This window comes from Geotrypetes seraphini, chromosome 13, assembly GCF_902459505.1.
Source record: "Geotrypetes seraphini chromosome 13, aGeoSer1.1, whole genome shotgun sequence".
NCBI classification, from domain to species: domain Eukaryota; kingdom Metazoa; phylum Chordata; class Amphibia; order Gymnophiona; family Dermophiidae; genus Geotrypetes; species Geotrypetes seraphini.
In genome coordinates, this window is record NC_047096.1 from 62,033,906 (window position 1) to 62,040,970 (window position 7,065).

Genomic DNA, 7,065 nt, shown 5'->3' on the forward strand with positions numbered 1-7,065 from the left:
TTAAATGGCTGCACAATAATGGTCATACAATAACTCCCCCCAAAAAAGTACTGCCAAAGATACTAAATAGAAACCACATAAAGCAGTAAAAAGTCTAATGAGCTCAAAGAGCAACCTACACTGTCTAGAGCACCAAATATCTAATCCAAACAATAATATAATATAATATACTATACTATAATATGTGAAGGAGAGGGTCCTCAGTGTGAAGGATAAGCGAAGGGAGAAGTTCTCCAGCGCTTTACACACACTGGTGAAGATATAATAACCTCCACCTGCACACCATTACTGGACCCCTCCGGTGTGCCCAAAATAATCACAAAACAGTGAACAACTAATTAAGTGATAAATTAATCACAACACTATAGTGCTCAAAAAAGACAGAGTAGGACACTCTGGGAGTTCCCCAGCCGACTCCTAGATGAAAAAAGAGCAACTTAGCTTGTAGACATGGTCCGGAGAGTTGGAATCAATGGTAAGGCAAAGAAAACCGCCGCCAATATAGGTTCTACTAAGCCCGGTTTCGGAGACTCTAAAATGTTATAAGCCAAGTGGTGGAACTATCCTTTGAAAAACCATTTAAGTAAAGTGGAAAAAAAAGCCTCAACTAATTTTATATGCAGACGGCAACCCAATGAGTTTTTTAGCCGTTCTTACTCTGTATCATAAGCAAAAAAAAAACCTCCACTACTTACATTACATTACATTACATTAGTGATTTCTATTCCGCTTGTGCCTTGCGGTTCTAAGCGGATTACATTAGAAGATGGCTGGACATTTCCAGGCGAAGACAATACAATTATTTGTATAACTTTACAAACTTTGCAAACCTAACTTTACTTAACTTTTCGTACATAACTTTACATAACTTTACGTACATAACTTTACATAACTTTACGTGGAGTTACTTTGTGTTACTTTACATTATCCTTACCGTGCTTGCATAACTTGCATTAAGTTTACATAATTTATCTTACATAATTTATCTTACATAACTTTACAAGACTTTACGTAGAGTTATTTTATGTTATTTTACCTTATTATTCCAGTACATTGCATAACTTACATTACATGATATTACAAAGCATAACCTTATGTTATATTACAACGCATAATCTTATGTTACCAAAAAATCGTCTGTTCCTAGGTTGCTATATCTGATTTTTTCGGTATTTGGGGAGACTGTGTTTCTAGATATGAATTGGCTTTACGCCCGATGCAGCTAGATTAGATGTTGCCTATGGGGACGAAGTTGCAGTTGGTTGTGAGTTGCAGTAGGTTATGAAGGGAGAGAAGATGATGGTAGATTATAATATTGGGATGTGTTTTTTGAATAGTATGGTTTTTATATCTTTTCGAAACGCTTTGTAGTCCGTAGTTGTGGTCAGCAGCTTGGATATGGTGGGGTCAATTTTCGCGGCCTGTGTAGCAAGTAGGTTGTCATATAGCTTTTTGCGTTTTGTGCCTTTGAGTGAGGGGTAGGTGAATGGAGTCTGGGTTCTCCTTACTCTAGTTGAGAGGTTTCGGGTTAGGCGGCTGTTTAGGTAGAGAGGTGCTGTTCCGTTTAGTGCTTTGAATAATAAACAGTATAGTTTGAATTGAGTTCTTGCTTGTATCGGTAGCCAGTGTGAGTCGAGATAGGCATTAGTGATGTGATCGTTTTTTCCTAGCGAGTAGATAAGTCTGAGTGCTGTGTTCTGTACTGTCTGTAATTGTTTGGTCATGTATGCGGGGCAGGGTAGATAAAGGCTGTTGCAGTAGTCTACAAGTCCTAGTACAAGTGATTGGACTAAGATCCTTGGAGTGAAATCTTTCAATTGGAATGAAATCTTTCAAAATAGGAAAATATTTCACCACTGTGCACAGGGAACAGGAAAAAGAACCTTCAGGAAGGTAACACTTATCTTCACAGCTGTTGATGTAAGCCAGGATCGCGATCCAAAGACGCAACAATCTTGCTGCAGTGACATTTCCGGCATTGAAGTGAAGACAAAGAACTGATGTCCAGATCCAACAAGGCACTTGTTTCACCAACGAATGGCCTCCCCTCCCCCACCTTTCCTCCAAAGTATACAGATTGAGATCTTTAAGTCTTTCCCCATATGCCTTTTAATGAAGACCACACACCATTTTAGTAGCCTTCCTTTGGACTGACTCCATCCTGTTTATGTTTTTGAAGGTGCGTCCTCCAGAACTGTACACAATATTCTTGAGTGAAATGGTAAGGCGGCCATGTTAGTCCATTCTTCAAGGTGACATATAGTAATAAAACTAAAGGGAAAAAAAAATCTTTATTGGACTGACAGGCCCTCTTTTATTAAGGTGTGCTAACAGATTAGCACACGCTAAATGCTAACGCATGCATGTTAGTCTACGGACATGTTAGCATTTAGCACATGCTAAATCGATTAGCATACACTAATTGGTTAGCGCACCTTAGTAAAAGAGGGGGTTAATATAATTTATGATTAGCTTTCGAAGGTAAACCCTTCTTCTTCAGATCACAATATTCTAAATGAGGTTTCACAAAAGTCTAATACAGGGGCATCAATACCTCCATTTTTCTTATTGGCCATTCCTCAGATAAGCCTCTGCAACTTATATAAACTTCTAGAAGCCTTACAGAGGTGCCACTGGAAACTTGGCACTGTGCATGCACCTGAGCTTACTTCCCACCTCACATCTTCACACAGTCTTTGCATTTTCATAGAGCTGATAAAAGTGCCTATCTTTCTGAGAGAGCTTTGGTTATGCTTGTTGTTAACTCGTTCATTCTGCTAGGATTTTGGATCTTTTAAGTTTTCATTTTTTTGCATTTGTCCCTGAAACCCCTTCGCCAATGCATGGCAACCCAGCCGGGCCTGCTCCAAAATTAATTCATATTTTACAATGGCTATATTTTTGGCAATGTCTCAAGAAAAGACTAGGGGACACTCGATGAAGTTACAGGGAAATACTTTTAAAACTAATAGAAGGACATTTTTTTCGCTCAGAGGAAAGTTAAGCTCTGGAACGCGTTGCCAGAGGTTATGGTAAGAGTGGATAGCGTAGCTGGTTTTAAGGAAGGTTTGGACAAGTTTCTGGAGGAAAAGTCCATAGTCTGTTATTGAGAAAGACATGGGAGAAGTCATCTCTTGCCCTGGGTTTTGGCTAGGTACTAGGGACCTGGATTGGCCACCATAAAACGGTCTACTGGGCTAAATGGACCATTGATATAATCCAGTATGGCTATTCTTATGTGAGCCAAGTATAGGACAATCAAGCCATTGTAACATCACTGATGAGGTTGGCTCTGAGGCACTATGGAATGAGGCATTATGACATCACAATCCCAGCTCTGTAATGTTGCTCTCATTGCGGTTCTGGAATTCAGGAATGTTGCTACTCCTTGAGTTTTGGCCAGGTACTAGGGACCTGGATTGGCCACTATGACAATGGGCTACTGGGCTTGATGGACTATTGGTCTGACCCAGTAAGGTTATTCTTATGTTCTTCTGTCCAATGGAAGTGCAAGGATTTCAACAAGATCAAATCCAGTGAAGATGCCCATAACTGGTGCTTACACTGCCATGAGCCTAATCAGGAACCCTTTCAGTGTCATGTGTGTTTCCAAATCCAGTTTTCTGCGTAAATAGGTAACTGAGAACATTCCCATTTCCTTGTAGATAAAAGTGCATGCTTTTGTTGTTTCTCTTAGTTTTGTGTGGGTTTTAGTTTGCTGATACTTTTTGCTGTCCTCAGTAGCTGCTGCCCTAGGCGAATGCCTGGTCTACATAATGGATAGGTCAGCTCTGGCCTGAGTGTAGGTGCAATACTCTATCCTGGAGGGACCCTGGGAGTCTTCATGACTGCACAATATCTATCAGTTTAGAGAATCATAGAGCAAGTAGCAAGTACGTTCTGAGAGTTACCTTTTGTAACTGAGCAGAGGCTGAGGTTTTAAGGCAGACAGCTGGAGGCTCCAAACTGTTCCTTCCATAATATGGTTATCTGTCTGATCAGCTATGGCTGCCTCTCCTGTCTCCATGGACCACAGATCAAAGTGCAGTGTAGACAGGAAAGAACCTGAATCTCACTGGCAGGCTATTGTCCAGCTGGTGACATTATTCAAGAATAACACAAGAGAGAGGTGAATTGGGGAAGAGATGGCAAAACAAGCTGTAGCTATGCAATGAGATTCTTTTTTCATTCAAGCCAAACAAAAGGCCTTGACTGATTCCTGCTGGCTCATTGTCACAAGAAAAAGAGCTGTAACTGAGTCGGCTTAATGGAACTGGTGCAGACCTCCCTACGCTGTTGGGTACTGCCAGCTTTAATATCACAGTTCCTCACAAAAATTTGTACCCCTATATTTAAACTCTGCTGTCAGCACAGTATTTAAAATTATACCTAGGTATTCACTGACAGCCAGATACTGTCACTTAAGTTCCAGCCATCAGCTTATATCCAGATATTATCTGGGTAAGGCATATTATCCTAGGACAAGCAGGCAGCATATTCTCACATGTGGGTGACGTCATCCACGAAGCCCAGTATGGACAGTGCTAAAGTGTACTGTCACTGTAAGCTTTTGCAAAGTTTTGAGACTGCCCGTGCCACGCAAGCGCGAGTGCGCCCTCCTGCCTGACATTGGCTCAAGGTTCCTCAGTTCTTCATTTTCTTCAGAATGAAGAACTTGTATCTGGACTTTGTCCATATGAGTTGTCTTCCCGTCAACTATTTTATGCCTTTTCAACTCGTTTTCTTTTATCTAATTAGATGCTATTATAGAGCATAGCCACAATTCTTCCAATTCAGCCACCTTCCCAACCCATCCGAGGCCGTCTTCTTTTATATGATCATCGCCGAACTCTCATTACCATGGATGCTTGGGTCCTCATAGTCATACAGGAGGGGTACTCTCTTATTTTTATCTCTATTCCGCCAAACAACCCTCCAAGAGAGTCCTCTTTCACATCTCAACAGACATCCTTTCTCCTTTAGGAAATCAAAGCTCTTATTCAACTAAATGCCATAGAGTCAGTACCCCTTTCCCAGAAAAATCAGGGGTTCTACTCCAGGTATTTCCTAATTCCAAAGAAGATGGGAGGTCTTCATCCCATTCTCGACTTCCGAGCTCTCAACAAATATTTAGTCAAAGAAAAGTTTTGCATGCTATCCCTGGGGACTCTATACCCACTTCTAGAATGAAATTATTAGCTGTGTTCTCTAAGCCTAAAGAGGCCTACACACACATTACTATACATCTGAACCACAGAAAGTTCCTTTGTTTTCATGTAGGTCACCATCATCTTCAATATAAAGTTCTGCCATTCGGCCTTGCTTCCTCTCCAAGAGGAATGCCTAGTGGTGGTGGTGGCAACCCTTCGTACCCACAGGTTTCAAGTGTTTCCTTATCTGGATGATTAGTTGATAAAAGCTACTTCACCTCAAGCAGTCCAGTCAGCTATACGGGTGACTATAACTCTTCCAGAACTTCTAGGATTCAAAGTCAATTATCCAAAGTCTCATCTTCAACCATCTCAAATTTTGGAGTTCATGCTCAATACCAATCTTTTGCGAGTCTTCTTGCCCCAGCAGAGACAAAACACCTTGCTTCAACTTTGCAATCATGTATCTACTCTGCAGAAAATTTCAGCAAGACAAATGATGCATCTCATGGGTCACATGGCATCCGATTTATTTATTTCAATTTCTATCCCGTTCTCCCAGAAGCTCAGAATAGGTTACAAGTAGACATTCACAATCGTTTGAAAACAGACTAGTCATGACAACAAATAGGTTACAGTAGACAATAACAGAGCTTATTCTAGAGACCAGACTGGTTCATGTAAATCCTTTTGCCTGACTTAAGCTCAATGGAATCTAGCATCTCAGTGGTCTCAGGCCATGGATCTCTTATCCCAGCGGATCAAAGTCTCCTCACCTCTTTGTCAATCTCTCCAATGGTGGATGCAACTGACAAATCTCTCCAGAGGTTTGATATTTCACATCCCTCCACATTAGAGAATGCTCACAACGGACACATCCATGTATGCATGGAGAGCGCATCTAGATGGTCTCCGGACTCGGGGCCTGTGGCCTTTTCAAGAGAAGGTATTCCACATCAACCTGTTAGAGCTTCAGGCAATTTGCAATGCCCTGAAAACATTCAGGATTGTCTTGTCAACCAAGTTCTCCTTGTCCAAACAGACAATCAAGTTGCAATGTACTATATCAACAAACAAGGAGTAACAGGCTCTCTTCTTCTTTGTTAAGAAGCCCTTCACATTTGGAATAGGACAATTTCTTGAAATATATTTCTCAAGACGATATATGTGCAAGGGAAGCAGAATGCCCTAGCCGACAAGCTCAGCAGATTTCTTCAGCCACATGAGTGGGCTCTCAACTCCAAAGTCTTGCACCACATCTTCTCACTTTAGGGGACTCCTCAGATAGATCTGTTGCAACTTCCCACAACCACAGGTTACCTCGATTCTTCTCCAGATACCTCTTCATCACCTGGAAACAGATGTATTTCTTCTGGATTGGTCACACAAGTTCCTGTGTGCGTTTCCACCAATCCCTCTACTTCTGAAGACGCTAGTCATACTCAAGCAAGAATCAGCCACCATGATTCTCATAGCTTCTCAGTGGCCCAGGCAGCCTTTGTTCTCCCTTCTACTTCAACTGAGGGTCAAGGATCCAATTCCATTACAGATCTTCCATCTCTACTCACTCAGTCAAGGTTCTCTTTTACATCCCAACCTGCAGTCTCTCCATCTAACAGCTTGGTACCTCTCGACCTGACTTCAGCAGATTGCAATCTCTCTGCTCCAGTGCAAACCATTATAGCTGCTTCCAGAAAACCTCAATGCTTTTGGCTCAAGAGGACACGTTTTACTTCATGGTGTAGTCTCCATAACCTGGATCCTTCCACATTCTCTATTCCTTCGGTATTGGACTACCTTCTCTACTTATCCAACTCTGGACTTAAAACCACTTCAGTCAGAGTGCACCTCAATGCTATTAGTGCTTCCATACTCCTTTCAATAATAAACCTTTGGCTACTCATCCGCTGGTTTT